Here is a 25062-nt window from a genome sequence, read left to right as displayed (position 1 = left end):
ATCATATTGCAGGTAGTAGAGGGAAGTGGGAATTCATCCCAGATCCATTTGTCTAGAATAGACTTATCCTTTGTTCTATTCATAATTCTGCCATGTAAGAGGCTTGATTATTATTAAACCTTATTATTTAATTTCCTCAAAACTGGGGCTTTGGAACTTATTTTTTCTTCTGCCTGGAACATTCTTTGCCAAACTTTTGAGCACCTACTTCTCAGTGTCTTGGTTGTAGCTTAATTGTAATTACCTTAGAGACCTTCTCTCTGTACCTCAACTAATTTTGGCCCGATGCCCTCTACTCAGTGCCCTTTGTCCTTTTTTCCCCTCAGCTTTATTGAGATATAATTGAGACGTAACATTGTATAAGTTTCAGGTGTACAACATGATGAGTTGATGTATGTATATATTGTGAAATATTTACTACAATAGTTAACATTCAGCACCATACAGTTTTTATTTCCTTGTGATGAGAACTTTTAAGGTCTACTATTTTAGCAACTTTTAAATATACAACACAGTATTATTTGCTACATTGTCCTACATTAGATTGTTCTACATTAGATTCCTAGAACTTATTTATCTTGTAACTGAAATTTTATGCCTTTTTGTCACCCTCATTCATTTCCCCAGTCCCCCATTCCCCACCTCTTGCAATAACCAATCAGTTCTGTTTCTATGAGTTAGGATTCTTTTAGATTCCACATATAAGTAAGGTCATACAGTATTTCTTTTTCTAACTTATTTTACTTAACATAATGCCCTCAGGGTATATCCAGGTTTTCACAAATGACAGGATTTCCTCCTACTTTATGGTTGAAAAATATTCTATTGTATATATATATATATACACCACATTTTCTTTATCCATTCATTTGTCCATGGACATTCAGGTTGTTTCCACACCCTGGCTACTGTAAATAATGCTGCAATTAACAAGGAGGTGCAAATATCTTTTTGAGGTAGTGATTTCATTTCCTTTGGAATATGAATACCCAGTGGAATTGCTGGATCATATGCTGTTTCTATTCTCAAATATTTGAGGAAACTTCATACTCTTTTCCATAGTGGCTGTATTAACTTACATTCCCAGCAATAGTACACAAGAGTTCACTTTTCTCTGCATCCTCCCCAACAATCATCTCTTATCTTTTGATAATAGACATCCTAAAAGATGTGAGGTGATACTGTGGTTTTAATTTGCATTTCCCTGATGATTAGTGATATTGAGCTCCTTTTCCTGTACCTGTTGGCTATTTAACTATGTTCTTTGGAAAAACATCTAGTCAGATTCTTTACCCATTTTAATTAGATTATTTTTGTTCTTATTGAGTTTTATGAGTTCTTTATATATTTTGGATATTAACCCCTTCTCAGATGTGTGGTTTGCATATATTTTCTCCCATTCCGTAGGTTGCATTTTCATTTTTATCTTTTTTTTTTTTGGCTATGCAGAAGCTTTTAGTTTGATGTAGTCTCACTTGCTTATTTTTGCCTGGTTGTGCTTTAGGTGTCATTTTTAAAATAATAATTGCCAAGAATAATGTAAAGAAACTTTTTCCCTATATTTTCTTCTAGTGGGTTAATGGTTTCAGGTCTTACATTTAAATATTTAATTCATTCTGAATTAATTTTTATGAGTGTTATAAAATAGGTGTCTAGTTTCATTCTTTCACATGTAGCTGTCCAGTTGGCCTAACATCTTTTATTGAAGAGACTGCACTTTTTCCATTGCACATTCTTGGCTCTTTTTATAAATTAATTGACCATATATATATATGTGTATTTACTTTTGGGCTCTCTATTCTTTCCATTGATCTGTCTATTTTTATGAAAAAACCATACTTTTTTTATTACTATAGCTTTGTAATATAAGCTTGAAATTAGGAAGTTTGATGCCTCCAGTTTTGTTCTTTCTCGGGGTTGCTTTGGCTATTTGGGGACTTTTGGGTTTCCATAAGAATTTTATAAATTTTTTTCTATTTCTGTTAAGAAAATGCCATTGGAATGTTGATAGGGACTTCATTTAATCTATAGATGGTTTTGGGTATATGGACATTTTAACAATATCACTTCTTCTAATTCAAGGATTCAAGGTATTGTCCATTTATTTGTGTCTGCTTCAATTTCTTTCATCAGTGTCTTGTAGCTTTCAGTGCACAGATCTTTCACCTCCTTCATTAAATTTATTCCTAAATATTTCATAGTGTTTTATACTATTGTCATTGGGATTGTTTTCCTTATTTCTCTTTCAAATAATTTGTTGTTAGGATATAGAAACGCTACTGATATTTAAGCTGATTTTGTATCCTGCATATACCCTCGGTTCATTAATTCAATCTAAAAGGTTTTTGGTGGAGTCTTTAGGATTTTCTATACATAAAATGTCATCTGAAAACAGACAATTTTACTTTTTCTATTCCAATTCTGATACCTTTCCTTTCTTTTTCTTGCCTAATTGCTCTTGCTAGGACTTGCAGTACTGTGATATAGGAGTGGTGAGAGTGGGCAGTGGGCACCATTGTCTTCTTAAAGGAAAAGCTTTCAACCTTTTACCACTGAGTAAGCTGTAGGCTTGTCATATATGGCCTTTATTATGTTGAGGTATGTGACCACTATGCCCAGTTTGTTGGGAGTTTTTATCATGAATGCATGTGAGTTTTGTCAAGTGCTTTTCTGCATTTATTGAGGTGGTCAAAGGATATTTATCTTTTGTTCTATTCAGTTGATGTGTCACATTTATTGGTTTGCATGGGTTGAAACATCTTTATATCTCAGGGATGAATCTCACTTGAATATGGTGTGTGATCTTTTAAATGTACTGCTGAGTTTATTTTTCTAATATTTTGTCAATAATTTGTACAAGGAATATTTTCTTTTCTTATAGTGTCCTTATCTGGTTTTGATACAGGGTAGTGGTGGCCTGATCAAAGTCTGGGAGTGTTTCCTCATCTTCAGTTTTTTGGAAGTTTAAGGATTACCATGAACTCTTTAAATGTTTGGCAAAATTCACCAGTGTAACCATCTGGTCCCTAATTTTCTTTATTGGAAGGCTTTTGATAAATGATTCAATCTCCTTACTCACTGTTGCTCTGTTCAGATTTTCTATTTTTTAATGATACGGTCTTGACAGGTCATATGTTTCTAGGAATGTGTCCATTTCTTCTAGATTATTTAATTATTGGTTATTAATTGTCCATAGTAGTCTTTTATGATTCTTTGTGTTTGTGTGGTATCAGTTGTAATTTCTTCTCTTTCATTCATAATTTTTTTACTTGGGTTCTTTCTCTTTTTTCTTGGTTAGTTTAGATAAAGGTTTGTCAATTTTGTTTTCTTTTCAAAGAACCAACTCATTTTTGTTAATCTTTTCTATCATTTTCCTATTTTCTATTTTATCTATTTCTGCTCTAGTCTTTATTATTCCATTTCTTCTGCTAACTTTAAGCTTAGGTTTTTCCTCAAGGTGTAAGTTTAAGTTGTTATTTGATCTCTTTTTTGTTTCTTAATGTATGTATTTACTACTATTAACATTCCTCTTTCAATTGCTTTTGCTACATCCTGTAACTTTGGTAAGCTTTATTTACATTTTCATTTGTCTCAAAATATTTTTTCCATTTTGATTTCTTCTTTGATCCATTGTTTACTCAGTGTGTTGCTTAATTTCCATGTATTTGTGAAATTTCCAATTTTCTTTCAGTTATTGATTTCTAGGTTCCCATCTTTGTGAATTGAGAAGATTTGACATAATTTCTGTCTTTTTCATTTGTTGAGACTTGTTTTGTGTCCAAACATATGATCTATCATAGAAAATGTTCCATATGTACCTAAGAATAATGTTCACTCACCTGTTGTTGAATGAAATTCCCCTTGTATGTCTATTAGGTTCATTTGGTCTATAGTGTTGTTCAAATCCATTATTTCCTTATTGAGTCCCTGGATGATCTATCCACTGTTGTGAGAGGGGTACTGTAGTCCCTAATTATTACTGTATTGCTGTTTACTTCTCCATTTAGTACTGTTAGTATTTTCTTTTTAGGTGCTCCAGTGTCAAGTCCATAAATATTTACAATCGTTATATCTTCTTGAGGGACTGACTCCTTTCTTTATCTTTCTATTATGACCTTTCTTATCTCTTTTTAAAATTTTTCTCCTAAAGTGTATTTTGTCTGATATAAAGTAGCTCCTCCTGATTTCTTTGGGTTACCAAAAGTTTTATTAGTTTCCTTTGGTGGTATCATGTTTACTTGATTCTTTGTGATCCTTAATTCCCTACATGGTCTTTGCACATCTGAATAAGTGGTCTCCTCTTCCAGAACACAGATTGCAAAGACAGTACTTAAGCAGTCAGCTAAGCTTGTAGTTCTGAATGGGTCAGTGGGTAGCATCCTTGTATAGAGGGAGCTTACTATCAGTGTCTCCATTTGGATGAGACCATTGCTCATGATGTGAGGTCAAGGAACATGCCACTAGCTCGTAAGTATTGTATAAGAATGCTGTCTTGATTGCTTGTCCCAGTGTGGCTGCAGGATGGGCTCTATGGCTACCCAGATCCTCTGTCAGGTTTTCTACCCACTTGGGACTGTAAGCTATATTCATCAGTTGAATGGGGCTGCTAATTTTCTTCCCTGTCTGGATTGGGTCATAAAAAGGACTTCACAGCTATTACAGCTCAGTGATGTGGACACAAATGTAGCAGAAGTCCACTGAGTTCCTTGGCCAGACAAGGCAGATGATGCAAGTAAACAGCGACGGTGACTTCAATTAAACTTCAGAACTCTTAACTGAGGCAAAGAAACTCTAACAAACTAGATATTAGAGGTCCATGATTTTGAGTCTTTTATTTATCTGACAGTCCTAATCATTTATATGAGGCATTAGAACACAGGTCTAATTTGGATGGCAGGATGATTGCCACTGATGCTTTCAACTGTATCTACTTCAAAAGATAGCAAAGCAAAAAGGGATAGAACAGTATAGGCTGCAAATATATATAATAATATTCATTGTATATTTTTAAAGCAAAATATGTTTTAAATGTTTTTTGCAGCAATTTTTTTATCTACTTAAATTATATCTATAAAAATTACCTTGTAATGAAGTAATTTCCTAGAGTTTAATTCAGCCACAAATTAGATTAGAGATACCATTTACCTAATAACCAGATAATTCACCATATTTTACCTTTTTTTGTTCATCATAGTTTTGCATGCATAAACCTAACCTTGCTCACTTCATTTTGGTTATGTCTATATCATGCTACTGGGTTGACCACAGCATGATTCATTTGGAAATTTCATTCATATTCATAAACTGTGTATTAAAGAATATGCTATTATTATTTGAATATTTTTATCTGTCTATTTAAAGTTAGTATGTTTATGCCCTCAATTGAACATCTTATTAAGTTTCTTTTATTTCCTTTGGGAGAACTTCTGTAATATATAGTGTTCTCTGATTGATTTACAAGGACTTATCAATTTAGAATATTTTATTGATGCCTAAAGTACTATATTCATTTCAAAAGACTTTCTAATGTTAGCTCAAGCATCACTTATTAGTAAGAAATCCTTTCTCTTTTCTGCTGGAACCATCTAATACATTGTTACTGTTTAATTCATATTCTAATATAAAATGGATTTTATCTATGTTTATGTTGGGTCACTAGGTTATTAGGAATAGTAGTTGTTTAAATAAATTTATTTTTAATCATAAATTTAACAATTTTTTCCTTAACAGTTGGATCAAGAGGTCTAAATAGATTCTGTCATTTTCCTTGTTCTTACCAACTTTTCTTCCAAGTGACTGTTCAGTAATTAAATGTTCTATGCTTATCATTCAAACTTAATACTAAAATAACATATGTATTATAAACTTTTGAAAAATAAAAAAATCTACCTACATTATACAAAATCTAAATACATATGGTTAATAAAAATTGAGCTGGTCTAGTTGAAAAGGAGAGAGAACACTTGGAGCCTTGTCATGAAAACCATGTCCTCTGGAGCTTCCAAATCTCCATTTTTTTTAGCCTTGAAACACATCAGAGGAATCCCTAGGGAACAGTTTGAAAACCAATAGTAGAAAGAAGAGCAGTGACTGGAGGTAAAGATATTCAAGTTCCTGACCAAGCACTGTGTGACTGTTGGCATCCTTCAAATCCTATTGGCCTCAAGGATTGACCTGGATCGTTCCCCGATTTGTGTGGTATATATGAGTCATAAAATTCTCAATTCAATAATATTTATACCTGTACATTGCTTGCAGATCAACTAAGAGTTAAAACTAACTGATCACTGTATTTCATTTGGAATTCGTGTTTTTGAAAACCTAGAAAGATAATATTGAGTCATTTTAATGTAAAATAGGTCAGCTGAAACTTTAACACATTCACATAATAATTGTTATTGCTATAATTATTATTATTACCATTATTATAATGAAATGCAAACAATTAAGACATTTTTATTTAGCATTTACTACAAGTCTAGAGGAAGGCACAATTCTTATTTTCATTATATAAATGAGGAAATTAAAGCTCAGAGGTATTAAGTGATTTGTCCAAAATTAAATATAGTCATGGCTAGAATTTGAATCCAGGTTTGATTGTCTCTATATTTGTTACTCTTAACCAATTACTTTGGTCTCAGAAGTGGTCAAAAATAGTAATTTTTCCTAAGAAAAAGTATTAAGAAAAAAGTTCTTCCTTAAATTTCACATAGTATGCTTTTGGAATCCACTAGGAATTACACATAAAAAAATATAAAACATGAATACAATTAAATACTTTGGATGTTTGGATGGGCCCAAATTTTAAAAACATCACTACTGGTAATTCTTGGTTTTCAAGGTGTTCCTTTTGGAATTTCTCAAATACATATGTTGTATGTCAGCATGGTTTCACATATAACATTGCAGGTGATCTTCACAATCATCCTGCATGAGTGAACGAATCCTCTGTTCTCCTTTTCTGACCTACAAAGCATATTTAAGCATATGACCTCTGCAGTCAAAGATACTTGGGTTCAAATCCCATTTCAACCACTTGTGAACAATATAATCTTGGGTGAATTACATTACTAAGTTTATCATCTCATATGTAAAATTATTGTAATAGAAATAATGGCTAGTACTGAACAATTATCGTATGTCAGATACTGACATCAATGGCCTCATTTAATCCTAGGAACAACTTAATAAGGAGATTCTGGCACTGTCCCATTCCACAGATAAGGAAACCAAGGGACAGAAAAGTTAAGTGACTTTGGGGGGTTATATAACTTGAGAGTACTGGAAACAGGATTTTAAATATGCCTGTCAAACTCTGAAATTCTGAGAGCCTTAACCACTTTGGTATTCTGTTTTTAGTGTAATAGATACTTTGCAGGATTGCAGTGAGGATCATATTGAAAATACAGGCATACCTTGAAGAGTGAGTTCTGTTCCAGACCACCACAATAGAATGTGTCAAGTGAATTTTTGGATTTCCCAGCTCATGGCAAAAGTTCCATTTACACTATACTGTGGTCTGTTAACTGTGCCATAGCATTATGTCTAAAAACACAATGCATTCACCTTCATTTCTAAAAAAAAAAAAAGTTTATTTCTAAAAAATGCTCTCATCTGAGTTGTCAGCAAGTAGTAATCTTTTTGCTGATGGAGGGTCTCGCCTTGATGGCTGCTGAAGGTTTGGATGGTTGTGTCAATTTCTTAAAATAAGATAACAATGAAGTTTGCTACATTGATGGATTCTTTGTTTCACAAATAATTTCTCTGTGGAATGTAATGCTGTTTGATGACATTTTACCTCAAGTAGAACCTCTTTCAAAATTGGAGTCAATTCTCTCAAACCCAGCCACACTTTATCAACTAAGTTTGTATAGTTTTCTAAATCCTTTGTTGTTGACATTGCAACAATCTTCACAGCATCTTCACCAGCAGCAGCTTCCACCTCAAGAGACCACTTTCTTTGCTCATCTGTAAGGAGCAACTCCTCGTCTGCTCAAATTTTATCATGAGATGCAGCTATTCAGTCACATCTTCAGGCTTCACTTCTAATTCTAGTCCTCTTGCTACCTCTACCACATCTGCAGTTACTTCCTTGACTGAAATCTTGAGCCTTCAAAGTCTTCCATGAAGATTGGATTCAACTTTTCCCAAATGCCTGGGAATGCTGATATTTTTGTCTCTTCCCTGAATCACAAATGTTCTCAATAGCATCTAAAATGGTGAATCCTTTCCAGAAGGTTTTCAATTTACTTTGCCTAAATCCATCAGAGGAATTACTATTTTTAGTAGCTTTAGCCTTATGATATTTCTTAAATAATAAGACTTGAAGTTGAAATTACTCCTTGATCCATGGGTTGAATAATGGATGTTACATTAGCAGGCATGAAAACAACATTAATTTTGTTGTTCATCTCCATCAGAGCTCTTGGGTGACCAGATGCATTATCAGTGAACAGTCATATTTTGAAAGGAATCTTATTTTGTGAGCAATTTTTCTCAATAGTCGGCTTAAAATATTCAGTAACCCAAGCTTAAACAAATGTGCTGTCATCCAAGTTGCTGTTCCATTTGTAGAGCACAGGCAGAGTAGAGTTAGCATAATTCTTAAGGGCCCTAGAATTTTTGGAATGGTCAATAAGAATTGGCTTCAACTTTAAGTCATCAACTGCATTAGCTCCTAACAAGAGAGTCAGCCTGTCTTTTGACTCTTTGAAGACAGCATTGACTTCTCCCTTCTAACTGTGAAAAAAGTCTTAGATGGCAACTATTCCAATAGAAGGCAGTTTTGTCTAAATTGAAATTTTTATTTTTATGTAAGCAACTTTATTAATTATTTAAGCTAGATCTTCTGGGTAACTTGCTGTCACTTCTATATCAGCACTTGCTGATGAATGTCTCCATACATCTACTTTTATGCTATGGAGTCACCTTCTTTCCTTAAACTTCATGAGCTAACCTCTGCTAGCTTCAAACTTTTCTTCTGCAGCTTCTTCTCTTTCAGTCTTCAAAGAATTGAAGAAAGTTAGGGCCTCGTTCTGAATTAGGATTTGACTTGAGGGAATATTGTGGCTGGTTTGATCTTCTATCCAGACCACTAACACTTTCCCCATATCAGCAAGAAGGTAGTTTTGTCTTCTTATCATTCATGTGCTCACTGAAGTAGTATTTTTAGTTTCCTTCAAGAACTTTTCCTTTGCATTCATAACCTGACTAACTGTTTGATACAAGAGGCCTGGCTTTTGGCCTATCTCAGCTTTCAACATGCCATTTCCATTAAGTTTAATCATTTCTAACTTTTTGGTTTGAAGTGAGAGATGTGTGACTCTTGCTCTCACTTGAGCACTCAGAGGCCATTGTAAGTTTATTGACTAACTAATTTCAGTATGTTGTGTTTTAGGGAGTAGGGAGGCCTGAGGAGAGGGAGAGAGATGGGGGAATGAGTGGTTGGTGGAGCATCAGAATACATACAACTTTTATCTATTAAGTTTGCAGTCTTAGGCAGGCATAGTTGTGGCACCCCAAAACAGTTACAATGTAACATCAAAAATCACTGATCACAGATCAACATAACAAATATAATAATGAAAAAGTTTGAAATATTGTAGGAACTGCCAAAATGTGATACAGAGACATAGAGTGATAAGATGTTAAAAAATATCACCTGTAAACTTGCTCAACACAAAGTTGCCACCAACCTTCAATTTGTAAAAAAAAAAAACCCAGTAACTATGAGGCACAATGAAGAGAAATGTGACAAAATGAAGTATGTCTGTAAAGGAAATATGAATGAATCAATAAATTAAAGTAAATGAATGTAAATGAATGAAGGAATGGATCCTCATGTGTCTTATAATGTAACCAAAGAAGACTAAGCAAATAAAAATATCTTGAGCCTTGTCACCTCATCAGATTCTTCATAACTTAAAAGGTAAATTGCTCTGATAAAGAAGTAAAAAATGTTCACCTGTCTTTATGACTTTTACAATGTTGTTCTTAGTATAAATATTGATAAAGTAAGTCATGAAAGAAGTTTGGTTAGCATTCTTTTCTCTCTTTTATCCAACTCTTTTGCCAAGGTGCATGGTGAGATTTTGTGATAGACCTTAAGAAATATCTCAAATACACTAGCATTATGTTGTATTTAAAAGAAAAATCCCTTAGCAACCTTAAAATTTGTTCAAGGAAGACCCATGCAGAGCAAAGCGTGACAGACAATGCTGCAGGAGCAGTGGTGATTATAAATGATTCATCTACAAAATGTGACTCTGCAACCTTCAAATGGTGCCACCAGGGTGTATTATGCATATGGAACTGATGCCCACGTAAAGATTTGCAATTACCAAGCACATGTTAGGGGACATAATTTCTTGCTATGGGAGAGATCAAAAATCTTGTGTCTTTTAGCTTAAGCATGGCTCATATCACTTTAATGTGTGACAGAGGTACCATATACCCAATTTTACATGTTATTTCTGAATGTCAAGCAATGCCCTGGAAATGTCCAGCAGAATTTGTGTGCAAATGCTAAATGGGAGTTATATCACTCAGGATAAATGTTTCTAGGTTTCATTCCCAAGGAAAAGGCTGTTATATTTCCTTGGGGAATGAACTAAACTTTTTAGTTTCAAGAAGCAAAGCTAAAAATAAAAATGCTCCTGAAGAATACGTCAGGAATAGGCAGCTCTGAAGGACTTGGATACCTTTAACGACAAGACACTGTTTCAGAAGATAATCAGATCTCCTTATCCTTGATAATCTGAGGGCAAATGGAAAAGATAACCAGAAATCTTCAGAATCCAGGGCCCTAGAACCCATATTTGTGGAAAATTATGTCACTGTGTTCTGATACCAATGGAATCTGTGACTCTAATTCCTTAGCACCTGCCTTATAAAGATGCCCTGCAGGGATAAAAAGGTTAAGCCTCTCAGGCAGTTCCTTTATTTTTTTTGGAGAAGCTGGGATAGTTGCTAATCCTCCCAATTAAAGACAGGTTAACTTTAATTTTCATGTTCACATGGATCATTGTGTACAAACAATTTTCCTTCTTAGTCCAGAAATTTCCCACCAACCCTTTCCTACATAATCTCAGGGTTATGAGGTTCTCTGCTGTCCTCCCCATCAATCTGAATTATGTAGACTGAAGACAAAACAACATAGCTTCCTTCACCTTTACCAATACCCGCCTTAAGCCTGCATTTCTGAGTTGTCATTTCATAATGCAATATAGGAAAGATAAAATATAAACCTTTAAAAAGGAAATGAATATGATAAAACTTACCCATTCCATCACTCACACCACAAATATTTGTGATGTGCTTGCTGTGAGTATCACTCTTGTTGCTTGGGGGTACAGCTAGGAACTAGAGTCCCCTGGCTTCATGCAGCTTAGATAGAGTCTAGTGGAGGAGAGAACAAAGCTATAGTCCAATGGGCTAAGTGCTTGGAAGGGAAGTTGTGCAGGGAAAAGGGACAGAAAGGAATGGAATGGTGAGGGGAATATCTCTTTAAAGAGGGGCATTTGATTAAAAGACCAAAAGGGCAAGTACTTCAGGATGGGGGATGAACAAGTGTGAGAATACTTAATTGGAAGGAAATTGCCATGTTCAAGCAGCAGCAAGAAGGTTGGTGTGACTGGAAATGAGTGGGCTGAGAGCAGGGCAATGTGGTAAAAGATGAGTTGAGAGAGAGGCAGGGATTAGATGGCATAGTGCATATTAATTATCTTCTATTCTGTTGAGCTGGTATTTAGTTTTCTCTTTCTCTTCTTCATAGAAATCTATGGTCTCTTTGTGACCAACGTCACTGTTTTCTATTGATTTTTACATCGGGGTGGAAATATCTCAGCCTAAAGGGAAAAGATAAAGTACTTTTTAAGAAAAAAGACACCCTGAAGCTATAAACCAGAACTATGGAAATATTACTATAGAGTGTTTGCCAGGAAACCAACTGAGGAGTCTTTTATGTCAAGAAAGTAATTTTGGGTTTGTACTAGGTATTTGGATAATGAACTATTATTCTGCTTTTGTACTTTGCATTCAAACATTTATGCTTTAAACTTACTTTAACCTTCAAGACAGAAATAGCCTAATGTCCTTCAAAAGAATTACATTACCACAAATATGCATTTCCAAAGTATGTTTTCCTCTCACATTCTCTATCAGATTAAGTGAAGTCTTTAAAGATGACTCTATCAAGAGCCTTATAAAATGTACATAGTGATGCTAAACCTTCAGCTGCCCTTTATGATCATAAGGGCAATGCAGCCATATGCTGAGCAGGACGGTCTCCAAATGATGGTGCCTCTAAACACGTCTCCTTGTCTAGGTGAGGACTGCAGTCAGCACAGTGTAAGCCTTTCAGTTTCTAATTCTGGAAAATACACAATACTAGTCCATAAACTTATCTCATTTTCATAACTGCATTACCTAGAGAAACATCATAAACATTTTTGGGGATGATATTTTTCCTCAAACCTTTAGACTTAATGGAAATTTTAGAATAGAAGAAAATTGAGACTTCAAGTTGTACCCTTACTAAAACCATCTCCCTTTAATAAAAAAGTACTCTATAAAGCTAATGTTTTTCTATTACCTCTTACAGCTCTTTGCCCAATTCTTAAATTTACAACTTCTAGGCTATAGGATTGCTATATAGTAGAAAAGACACCAACTGAGAGCTTTTCTCTAATACTGGTACCGCCACTTACTGATTGGCTATCTTTAGGTAATCTTGGGCAAGACATTAATTGCATCCTGTAAAACTGAGAGATATGCTCTGTACTCCTCAAGAGTTGTGGATGTATGAATGAATAAATGAATATTTTCCTCTTCTGAGACTACTCCAAGAAGCCTGGATGATTGGATATGGTTCAATCTCCCTGTTGTCCTATGTGTGCTTGAACCGTTCTCTTCATGTTTAGCTGTACGTAGTCATGCCTCTGCCCCAAACATGCCTGTGCACAGCCAGTTCTTCAGGTCAGCTATCTTGAACTGCAACACTTTTCTTTCCTTAATTATTCACAACAGTTGGCATATTGTCTATCATACAATGCTTAACAAATAAATTGAATCCAAATATATCAGTGACTCAATAATTCCACTTTATGATATGTAACATTTGTTAATTAGAAGGAAGATGACATATTGTTATAGATCTACCAGCTGAACTACTCTAATCATCTTTTTTCTCCATTCATTCATCCATTACTGACAAATAGAGCTTCCTGCAGTGATAGAATGTTCTGTATCTGTGCTAATATTGTAATCACTAACCCCTTGGGCACTGAGCACCTAAAATGTGGCTGGTGCAACTGAGGAACTAAACTTTTAATTTTAATTAATTAAAATTTAAGTAGCCACAAGTCTAGTGGTTCTTTTACTACATAGTATAAATTTATACTGAATTCACAAAAATATTTTCTAGGGCTGAGGGACACTTTCATGGCAACTTGGATGCATAAAACCATTTAAACAGGGAAACTGTCTGCTTATATAAGTTGTGAAATTGGCTTCTGGTTAAACTCTTCTCTCTAGAGCCATCAATTTCCTTTTTAAATAGTCTACACAGAGCAGGATAGCACACCTGCTTCTTGGTTTCAACTATTTTTCGACTGGGGGTTAGCAAACACACTGTAGTAGAGGTGAGATGTCTTCCTATAGCTAAAGCTTCCATTTTCAGGGTAGCCATTCTGTGCACTTTAATGATCACTGATGCCCATCTGTAACTTCAGAAATACTCTGAGATGAATTCTTAGACATCACCACAAGTAAAGGGAAATTCAGTGACTTTCCAGTGATGCCCCAGGCTGATGCTCTTATAGGAACCAAAGAAGAAATATTTGAGCTTCATAATCAAACAATATTTTCAAGGGAATTCCATTTTATCTTCTTCAGGAGAAAGTCACATTTGGAGAACATTTGGATGTAGGTCTTTGTGACTACATACTTTCTGTCAAAACACAATTTAAAAGCTGTGTTCTTTTTAGCTAAGACTGCTTCAGAATATAAAACAAAAAACATGATTAACAACAACAAAGAAAATTGCATACTGTAAGGCCCAGCAAGAAACTCAAAAGATGATAAAAAAGACTTTGAGTTTACAAGAGTGAATGCAGTAAATTCAGGGCCAATTATGTTAAGTATGATCATATAATAGATTCTCCAAACCTAGACATTTTGATGAGAAAGGGCACTCTTAGTAATTACACTGGGAATCCAGGTAGAACTCAGAACTGTTCTGAGTAAACAGGGATGTATGGTCACCCTAAGTTTTTGGAAGAATGTGTTTGAGAGCAACATTGTTTGACAGCAATAGTTATGATAAATCTGCTTTGAACAACATCCTGGCTCTTTTCAAAAATTAATTATTTTCAGAATTACCATGAACTGGGTTTTTAAACATCAGTGATAATTTCAGAAGCCCCACTGTGTGGCTGTCTTTTGAGGAATGTCCTTTATAACCCAAGTTAATGGTGAACGCTTCTGATGTTATACCTGAAACACATCCTCTATGGCAGGCCAGAGATACTAGAATATTTAGGTCAGGGCTTGGCAGACTTTCTCTGTAGACAGTCAGATAGTAAATATTTTATATTTGGTGGTATATGTTCTCTTTTGCAGCTACTCAAATTTGGTTGTAGTATGAAAGCAGCCATAGGCAACATGTAAATGAATATCCGTGTCTGTGTTCCAATAAAACTTTATTTACAAAGTCAGGTGGTGGGCTGATTGATCTATATAGACGGTAGCATAAGAAACATAGAAATTAGAACATATTGAAGTTCCCTATATTGCCACAGAATATTCCTTCCTCCCTCCTTCCCTCCTTCCCTCCCTCCCTTCTTTCCTTCCTTCCTTCCTTCCCTCCTTCCTTCCTTATTTCCCTCCCACCTGCCTTCTTTCTTTTCTTTTTCCTTCTATCCTTCCTTTATTCTTTTATCATTCATTAACCAAATAAGTATTGAGAACCAACTCTGCACCAGCAATTGGAGTTTTAAAGATTAATAAGATATGATTCTTATTTAAAGATAAATAAGATATGATTTTCCTTCAAATGAACTTCTTACATGCTGGGCGAAGGCTTAGTGTTAGAGAAACTTGGGCCGAAGGTCATAGGATAGCTGAAGCAGACAGCGCTAGACCTCATGGACCTGACTCAGCTCATTACGCCATCCTTTGCTGCTGCAGCCTGACCTATGTTGAGAAGAGCAATAGAAACAATAGGCCAACACCAATTTATTTTTAGAAGCCCCTTTTATAACTTACATTCTATACACAGCAGCATTTCCTCAGTCTCCCAAAGATTTTTGTTTTTAATAACCCTAACATAAAATTAATAATAAAAAAACTACTTTTCCACATGATATTATATTTGTATCAGGAAACCTGCTATAAATAGGTAAAACAATATAATGGCAAAGTAATTAGCACTTGCAACACTTTTATGATATTCAATTTAATATTCTGCTCTGGGTAAATATACATTAATTAACAGGAACTTTTAAAGCATAAGGGCTTTGTCTTTCTGCCTTTCTATGTAATTTTTCCTAAATAGTTATCTTAGAGCTGCATATTTTCCTTAGATATAATTTCTAAAACAAACAAACAAACGAAAAGACTATATTTATATGTAAAATTGAGATTGGATCTTAAAAGAACTGATTTAATTTCTACTCTGCAGGTCACCAGACCCCAACCCAGACCCCTGCCCTTGATTTACCTCATGTAGCAATTGAAAAACATTATGGCCTCTTCAAAATGTTAAGATAGAGATATAGCATCTCTAGCAGATTTCATTCTATTAAACTTAAACATAAATTTGAAATCTAGTACAGTTGACCCTTCAACAACACGGGTTTGAATTGTGCCAAGTCTACTTATATGTAGATTTTTTTTCAATAAAAATATTGGAAACATTTTTGGAGATTTATAACAATTTGAAAACATTGTAAGAATACAGTATATAATATGTATATATGTATAGAACATACAAAATGTGTATTAATCAACAGTAAGGCTTCTGGTCAATAGTAGATTATTATTAGTAGTTAAAATCTGAAGGAGTCAAAAGTTATATATGGATTTTTGAATGTGCAGGGAGTCAGCACGCCTAAGCTCCACAATGTTCAAGGGTGAGCTATATAATATCTAGGTCAGGGTACTTTCTAAGTTTTCAAGGTAGTTTCAACGACTATTATATCATTGTCCTGTATTCCCATGTTAGTACAACTTACCCTACCCACAAAATTAATTAAGATATTATATAGAATTAAATGCCAGACTTTGTGTTAATGTCTTCCATAATTCTCATTTAATCCTCATTAAAACCACCTGAGTGAGTGTGGGGAAATGAAACTTCCCTCGATTGCTCTTGTAAAAAGCCTTAGCTTCCTGAACTTCTTTCTTTATATAAGCAATGATAAATCATTTTTCCTCACCTCTCACCTATGGAGTGTCTTGCTGCTCATGTAGGACAACAAACCTGACTCTCATGGCATTACTCTGGGGGTAAGGCCTAGGGAAAGAGGAACAATGCATTTATTATTTACAGTAAAGTAATAAGAAATCTGACTCTGACCCAGAATAACTCGTGTGTACATTTAGGATAAAATTAGTAAAGATGAATATGAAAAACCCAAGAGTGAGATAAATTCTTTATACAGATGAAAAGACAGACATTTACTAGCACATAAAAAAGTCTAGGTTAACAAATCAAGTGTGGAAGCCTTAATCCCTCCTGCCTTAATCCATTCAGGCTGCTGTAACAAAATACCAGATGCTGGGTGGCTTATAAACAACAGGAATTTATTTCTCACAGTTCTGGAGGCTGCGACATCCAAAATCAAGGCCCTGGCAGATTCAGTGTCTGGTGAGAACCTGCTTTCCTCACTGATGGCCATCTCCCCCATTATGACCTCATAGGGAAGAAGGGCGAGGAAGGAAGGGCAGTGCCTTTTATAGGCACTGATCCCATTCACGAGGGCTCCATCATCACAGTCTAAGCATCTGAGGTTTCTGTGGTCCCATTGCCTTGAGGGTTAGGTTTCAACATACGAGTTTCGAGGGATTACAAACATGCAGACCATAGCACCACCTGTTGCTGAGATTATAGTTTCAATGCTCCTGGTTGAAGTGGTGGGGAAATTCCTGGAGCAGCTTCTTGGTTACCTACCCTACATTCTCTGTCAGCACATTGGGTCCCGCTGGTTCTTCTTTGGTCTCAGGCCCACCTCCATCTGTGTCCTTACTGCCTCACTCACATACTCCTGCGGCCGGTGTGAGTGAAGTGGCCCCAAGATGGCCCCCTCCTCTCTGCATTGCTGTGGTTCTCTCCCTCACACAGATGACGGTCAGTCACTCATGCATTCTTCATTCAGCACATGCCTGCTAGGTTTTGTTTTGTTTCGCTTTTTTTCTGCTTGCCTGCTTCACTTTTTAATTTAAAAGCTTTCCCTGCCTCTCTATATATTTTCCTTTTTGTAGTACAGGTCCTCAGCACTTTAACCACAATTCTGAAATCCAAAATGTCCTGAAAGCTGAAATCTCTGTCACTTGGTCAGTTGCTTGCTTGCTTTTTACCTATTTGCCAGCAAAATTCTCCTGACCTGAACTTATGTAGGGGCAAAACCTGGTCTGAACAGATGAAAGGCCATTTAGAGGTTTTATCTCTCCAACCTGGTGTGCTGTGTATATTTTCGCATTTTGTGGTAGCCCCTTAACCTGTTTATTTTAGAGTGCTGCCTCTGGTTTGCTGGAGGCGGAAAGGGCATTCTGCAATCTTTACTATGAGATTCATATTACCATTCTCAAATCTAAACCATATTTTGCACTTCCAAACACAACTGTCCTGAGTGGTTCATAGAAGGGATGAGGCTGTGCTTCCTGAGCCAACACACTTGCAAGGAGATCAGCTGTGTCTCAGAACTGTTTTCTGTCAGTGTCATACCTACTCAACTGAGCATGAAATACTGTTCAACCTTCTTACCCCTCGTGTTAATAATAAAAAATTAAATTTTCTGCTTATCTGAGGAGAATTTTGAAGTGAAGACAAAGATCTAAATACTTTACACAGGTGTCTCTCCACTCAGAAGCAGAGAAACACAGTGCTTTGTGAAGGAAGGGAAAGGACTTTCAGATTAAATTCTAGAGTGTGGTACTGATTATGGCTATAGACCAGGGACCTGTAGGGCAGGGATGTAAGACAAGCATCATAATTAATTTTTCCTGCCTATAATGAAAAATGCCAAGACATTGATAGCATAGTAAGAACAGAAGGAACTCCATCTTAAGCCTAAGATTCCATTTTTTTTTTAAAGCAGGGAGTTAGGAAGTAAGATTCCTAAAATATTCTTTAATAATCAGCCAATAACCTACTCTATCGTAAGGCAGGGCAAGTAGTCCTGAATGATATGTCCCCACTGCTTGAGGGTAACCACTATCTTGGAGAAGAGAAGGATCAAGAAATTCTTTGTGTTAAGTTTGTCTTATGGAATATCTAGAGGACAGACTATGGATGGTGACATATATAATGACTCTCACAGGAGAGAGACATCATGAGACCACATGTCAAGCCTATGCGCAGCGCCCACCACCACCCAGCCCTTTGCCCCATTCTTGAAAACCTTAAAAGACAGAACACTAAGAGTGTAAAAGTGCCTCCTCTCTGAGGCTGCCTGCACTCCCCTTTCTTTGAGTGTGTACTTTGCATTAAATAAAGACTTCTTAACTCAATTGCATTTTGTCTCTGGGCTCTTCCAGTGGTAAGTGTCTTTGTTATTTTGCTATTTCATTCAATTTTCTGGATGTAAGCACAAGTCTTCACTCCCTCTGTCCTACTTCAGACAAGTAGGGAAAGACTACTGAGATCTCTGATTTGGGCTTGCAAGTTCCCATTCCTTGGGTGACCAGGACAGGACTGCAGCTTTGTAATCATGCTCTTTAGTAGCCTGCTCGAAAATTTCCTTTATTTGCCTTTGGAAAGTTCCTAGAACATAAGCTCTCTCCATCCAGTGCCTGGCAGCTACCCAAAATCCTGGGGTAGTAGGGACTTAGTTTCCATGCCATGCAGATTCAAGAGGACACTGGACTCCAGGTCCAGGTGATACTAGCTTCAGGAGTTGACAAGGGATTTGCCCTGTGCTAAGCAGGAGTTCAATGAACATCCCTTTCCTCCCTCTGTTCTTCCTTGCTCTCTACTGCCGGCACGGCTGCTGCCATTCACCGCTACTAAAGATTTAATGAATTCCTTCCTTACCTACACTCATCCGACATTGGAGAATTCTTTCTCAGTCAGAGTCAAGAACCCTCCCCCACCAGGCTGAGGTTTCATCTAGCGCCCAGAGAGAGAGACCTCCCCAGACGCAGCTGCCGACAACATGACGGTGTTGGTGGTGGTTATTGTGCGCTGGTCAGACACTGAGGAGGCCAGACTCAGCACAGAGAAGGGTTTTGGCAGATCACTCACAGTTGGAGGGATGATTAGGACTTTGTTTTCATTGTACATAGTTGTGGGGTTTCTGGGAAGCAGAGACTCTGGGGACAGGAGTTGAAAAGAAAAACTGGGATTGCTTCAGCAAAGTGAGATTCTTGGAAACCCAGCTTTCCTAAAACAGAAATTTAAGGAAGGTACTTTGGCAAACCTCACAGAGAATGGGCTTTGGGGTTGACTGACACAGGCAGGAGCCCAGAGAAGATGAAACATTCTGATCTGGGGTCCCTGCCCTTTAACAGTGAGATGGGAACTGTTCAAACTCTTGGGGCAATGAGTTTGTTCCCCTCGGTTCCTGTCCCCACAGCAGTAGAGGACTGAAGGGCAGTTATGAAGCACAATGAAAGTTTTATTTGAATACACTCTGAGGGAAGAGCTGGCCAGACAAGGCAGGTTACTAAAGCAGAGAGGAAGGAAAAAGAGGGAGGAAAGGGAAGCTCATCATTGAATCGGAACGTGCAAACCCAAATTAGAGCTTTCAGTATCCCAGTCCCTACTTACCTGGAGTAGGACAGAGAGAGTGAAGACTTAAGCTTAATGTCTGGAAAATAGAATGGAATAGCAAACTGAGAAAGACACCACTGGAAGAGCAGACAAACAAAATGTAGTAAGTCAAGCAGTAAGAAGTCATTTAAAAAATACACACTCCAAGAAAGCAGAGTGTGGGAAACCTCAGAGAGGAGGAGGCACACCCAAAAGCTGGGATTCTGTCTTTTAAGAAGTTTCAGGAATGGGATGAAGGTAAAAAGGTTGGTGGGCATAGACTTGTCAGGCAGTCTCATGATGTTTATCTCCAGTGAGAGACAATATGTCATTTTCTATAGCCAATCCTCTAGGTGATTCTGTAGGACAAACCTTTTGCTCCTCTCTAAGGTAGTGGCCACTCTCAAGTACTGGGAACATATCAGTTAAGACTGCTTGCTTGCCTTAAGATAAGTCCCTACTGTTCTTAATATGCTAATCTTGGCATTTTTTAGGAAAATTAATCATGATGCTTGTCTCACGTCTCTGCCCTATCTCACCTGCATTAGCTGGAGCAAGTCTCAAGGTCCTCTCAGATCCAGAGCACTTGGAATGAACTTCACATTGCAAAGGGATGTGAGTCTTTCTGGCTCTCTGGCTTACTCTGATTAACTCCCTGAGTTCTTGATGGGCTTCACCCTCTTCTCATTCCATTCATATCTGTCTTGCTGCCTAACAAAAAAACCACAGTCCTCCATTCTAGAAGAAATCTCATATCATTACTAAAACTCCTAAATGTTTAGATGCTAGGGCATGTTTAGTTTGGTGGTAAACTGGGGAGGAAATGCTGCATCTAAAGGCATTTGAAACCAAGTATTTATAAAAAAATGCCCCTGTACTGCCAAGTTGTCAGGTGATCCCCACTTTGTGACCTTCACTAAGGGAATTACCGGTGACAGCTGGTAGTTGGGTTTTGTTTCGTGTCACTATGGCTGGCAAAAGATGTTGATCTTGTTCTTTTTCTTTCATGCTTTCCTTTCCTTTCTTGGCTTGCCTGCAGTGCTTTCCTTAGAAATGTATCTCTTCCTCTTTCTCAAAGCTCTCTTCTTATTCCTCGGGTCCTTTCTATCCACTAGCATTCCACTGTCGTGCCACACATGCCTCTCTTGCCCATGTGTCTCTCTGTCACCCCAGATGTTTGTACATCTCACCTTGGCAGTAAAAAACACATTAAGTTCATTTAAAATTTTACTTATTGAATAGTAATAGTATATAATTCTTATTGAAATATAACATGAAACTGAATAGAATGATTAGACTTCCTCAGAAAATCATGTCCCTCTCTTACATTCCACTGCCATTAAATATAATCTTTGAATCTGAGCATGGTTTTTGAGTATTTATATTCTTTCTATTGGCCACTTAACTAATTTAGAAAGATAACTGTTTTCTCTTATTTAATATTTAGTTCATACTAAGCTTATTTTTGAAAAGGAGAAGCCACTGTCCTTTTCTAAAGAGTTAATTATAATTCATAGTTTATGGTCTTCTTTTTTTAACATAATAAAGAACATAATTGAAATGTGTCTCCTTGGGAAAACATAGACATTAATTCTTTTTGACCATGAATTTCCCTGAAGCAAAATTCTAGCACAGTGAAATTTACTTTCTTATACTTGTTCAATAATCTAGAAAATTTCATTCAGAGAATGAACAGATATTGACTGCCCACCATGGGAGATAATTAGAAAAAGGGGGAACTGGGATTTGGAAGAAGAAAATGGGGATTGAGCACATGGTTAAGCAGGAGTAGAGGTTGTTGCAATAGTTTTCAGAGAGCACAAGGAGGCAGAGAGGGTCTGTCTTGGGGTCTCAGAACCTCCCACTGTGTGGCAGGAGGAGCGGAAGCCTTGAGTCCTGCAGAGGGAACTGGTAAGAGACAAGTCCAAGGATTCTGCTGCATTCTAGGCTCCCGTGTGAAAGACCTGTGTTCAGTGATTTGAAATATACCCCAAACTGTGTTGGGGAAGAAATTTTTTTCTTTACCCTTCAAGGTTCTTCTGGCTGGTCTAAAATTAAATTGGCATGATTTAGATTAATAGGAGAAAATAAAATAGAAGACAACAGACATCCTCCTATTTACATAAGAGAGACCCAGGAAAATGAATAACTCCAGGAAATGGCTGAAGCCACCACCTTAAATATCATCTTCAGATATAGACAAAAGATATTGGAGCTTAGGAGTCAGTTGTGGAAGGTCACCAGGAAAAACACAGTTAACAAAAGTAAGGTTGTTACGCATATTTAAATCTCTGCTTTCTCAACGGATAACAGATTCCGGAGATTTAGAGTCATCTCCCTCTTCTTGATACAGCTAGGGAGGCACCCTTACAAATAGGAGATTTCTCTTATACATGTAAATGGTTCTTAAAAAAGGATAACTTCTACTCTGGTTATCAAAGCTTGTCTTGCGTCTACACATCTCTAAAAAAAAAAAAACCAGCTTGAAATAATCAATATGCCAAAGAAGTATATGTTGAGGTGGCAAATTCTGCTCCCCTAAAACTGCTCTGTAACTCCAGAGGGAAAATCCCTGGGCAAAATACCTTTCAAATCAAAATCAGTCAAAGGGAGAAATAAAGTGGAAGAAACCCATTTATTGCTTACAAGCAGTCATCCACTTCTGCTCTCCCATGTCTCTTACAAGCCAGCTGCAGAAGGGACCCCACCCAACCTCTTTGGTTCAGATGTGTCCTGCTGGCCCTTGGAATGACCTATTGATGTAGAGATGAACTACTTCTCTCCACCCTTTGGAAATACCTACTGATATGGAGATGCACTAAGGCCAGGTGAGAGATTCTGGAAATATTGCAATTTTACCTGCATATGCTAAGTGTTGACAACTTTTGTTACAGGGCCATAGCTTTGTCCTAAACCCAAGTACAGCTGCTCGTCACTTGAAAGACTAAAACTTGAGAGACAAGTGTGGATGAAAAGGAAAGCTCACTTTACTCAGGAAGCTGGCAACCTGGGAGATGGTGGACTAGTGTCCCAAGATCATTCTAAAGTTTTAAAGTGGAATTTCATGGAGACAGGAGGGAGCTATATGCAGAACTGATGGTCAATCAATGGCTCCCAGGCAGATGTGCTGGTACCAAGTCTGGAGGATATATGCTCTGAAACTCCCTCAAGAATGAAATGTCCTTACCTGTGGTCTCCAGAGGGGCGTTCCAGTTAAAATTCCTGAAGCTCAGAAAGGTCCAGTTAGAGGGCTACATACAGGGAGAGATTTAACTTTTCAGCCTGTTTCAAAATTGAATGAGTTAGGCTTTGTTAGAGCCTCTAACACTTTATGTGTGTGGTCCAAGCTCCTTCCCCTAGAAGCAAGTTTCCTATATGTTCCTTTACAACGTGCGATTTGTAATTAGCAAATGATAACTCATTACTGTAATCCCCTTGCATCTGACACAGTTCAGCAGTTTCACTGAATCCTATCTACACTGTCTCTGATCCTTCTTCCTTTCCCTTCTCTGGTTCCTATCCTTGCCATTCATCCTTGCAGTCCTTTTTTGGACTCCTAGAACTTCCCCCTTTGTCCCTATCACCCCTCCTCCCACACAACAATCAAAAGCCCCGGCCTGGGCCTGACAGGTGGCTCCTCTAAGGCAGGCGGCAGGTTCTGTGGACAAGTTTAAGAGTCAAGCCTAGTACAGTTTTTCTTTTAGTCAGGGAGAGGAATTAAAACTGCTGTGACTCAGAGCCACCAGCTCCAGCAGAGAAACATCCCAGAGGCAATGTCTCTGAAAGATCCCCTGAGGGAGCTGAGCAGGGCAGGAAGGGGCTGAAATCCCAGAGGACCAGCCACATCTGGGCCTGCAGCTCTGATGCCCCTGGGACCCTGCTGCTGAAGTCAGAGGAGCCTGGGGAGGCCAGTGGGATGTTTGACAGTATTTACACATTTTATATTTGAAATGCTTTAGAACATGGATTCTCTGATTTTTACAAAAACAAATTCTGACACCTTAATAAGATGCCGGTGGTAATATTGGAAGATCATTCTCATTGGAAATAACACAAAAATGCAGCAACGAGAGCTACTAACTCTTTGTGCAGTCACACCACGCCCACTGAGTCATCTGCAGGCTTCACGCATTCATCATAGTCTTCCTCCCTTCCTGAAGGATAGGATTTCAGCCCCACTTCCTAGAAGCCTTGTTTTAATGCACAGTAATGAGTGACTGATTTTGGCATTCACCTAGTAAAAACAGCTATTAGGTATTCATCAACAAAGACTTAGTGGCTCCTTGCTGATTCCAGGGTGAATAACATAGAGGGTCAAGACAGGGCAATGATAAGCCTATGAGCTCTGATGCCAGGTTGACTGCATTTAGCCCCAGCCCTGCCATTTTCCAGGTAGTCTAGCTCTTTTGTATTTTATCTATACCTCACTTTCCTCATCTATCAAATGGTGATAATAATAGTAGTTATTAATAACTAACAATGAAACGGTTGTTGTGAGGATTAAATGTCTTCATACTCATGCATCTAAGTCACTTAAAATAATACTTGGCAACCACTAAATATTTAATAACTGGCATATGTTCATATATTTGATGGGTCCTACCCTCAAATTCCTTGTAGTTTAGTAGACAGAGCAATTCCGACTGACAGTGATAAACTGATTAGAAACTGTGGTTAAGATCATTTGATCAACTAAGGATATACCAATAGCACTGTTTTTCAGCCATTACTTTTTATTTCTCCATCTTATTTATAAGGACTTCTCAAGATTGGCCAATGACCTTCTGCATGCCATTGCTTAGTACATTATGATCACTGATACTATATGAAGAACATAAAGCAGTGTGTACTTGTGAAAAGTTGTGCACTTGCTGTCAAAGAGCCTTACTATTAATTGAGTTTCTGTGAAAAGTTGGGCAATGTCTTAGCTTGGGCTGCTGTAACAAAATACCACAGACTGGGTGGCTGAAAGAATAGACATTTATTTCTTACCATTCTGGAGACTGTAAAGTCCAAAATCAAAGTGTGGCAGATTTGGTTCCTTCCTGGCTTGTAGACTTCCTGGCAGGGTGGGAGGGTGGCAGAGAATACAA

The 25062-nt window shown here is 37.2% G+C and overlaps 1 long non-coding RNA gene across 2 annotated transcripts in view; it reads right to left on the bottom strand.

Annotated features, from left to right (window-relative positions):
* Positions 1-16898, bottom strand: part of LOC140850075 (uncharacterized) — a 48606-nt gene extending 31708 nt beyond the window's left edge. For both annotated transcript variants that reach the window (XR_012132817.1, XR_012132816.1), the window contains exons 1-3: positions 16815-16898; positions 16444-16513; positions 11280-11397 (exon numbers count right to left, since the gene is read on the bottom strand). This is a non-coding gene — a long non-coding RNA (uncharacterized lncRNA). The remainder of the gene's footprint in view (positions 1-11279; positions 11398-16443; positions 16514-16814) is intronic.
* Positions 16899-25062: the final 8164 nt, after the last annotated feature.

Source organism: Manis javanica, chromosome 6, assembly GCF_040802235.1.
Source record: "Manis javanica isolate MJ-LG chromosome 6, MJ_LKY, whole genome shotgun sequence".
Taxonomy (NCBI): domain Eukaryota; kingdom Metazoa; phylum Chordata; class Mammalia; order Pholidota; family Manidae; genus Manis; species Manis javanica.
This window is presented reverse-complemented; position numbering and strand designations above follow the sequence as displayed.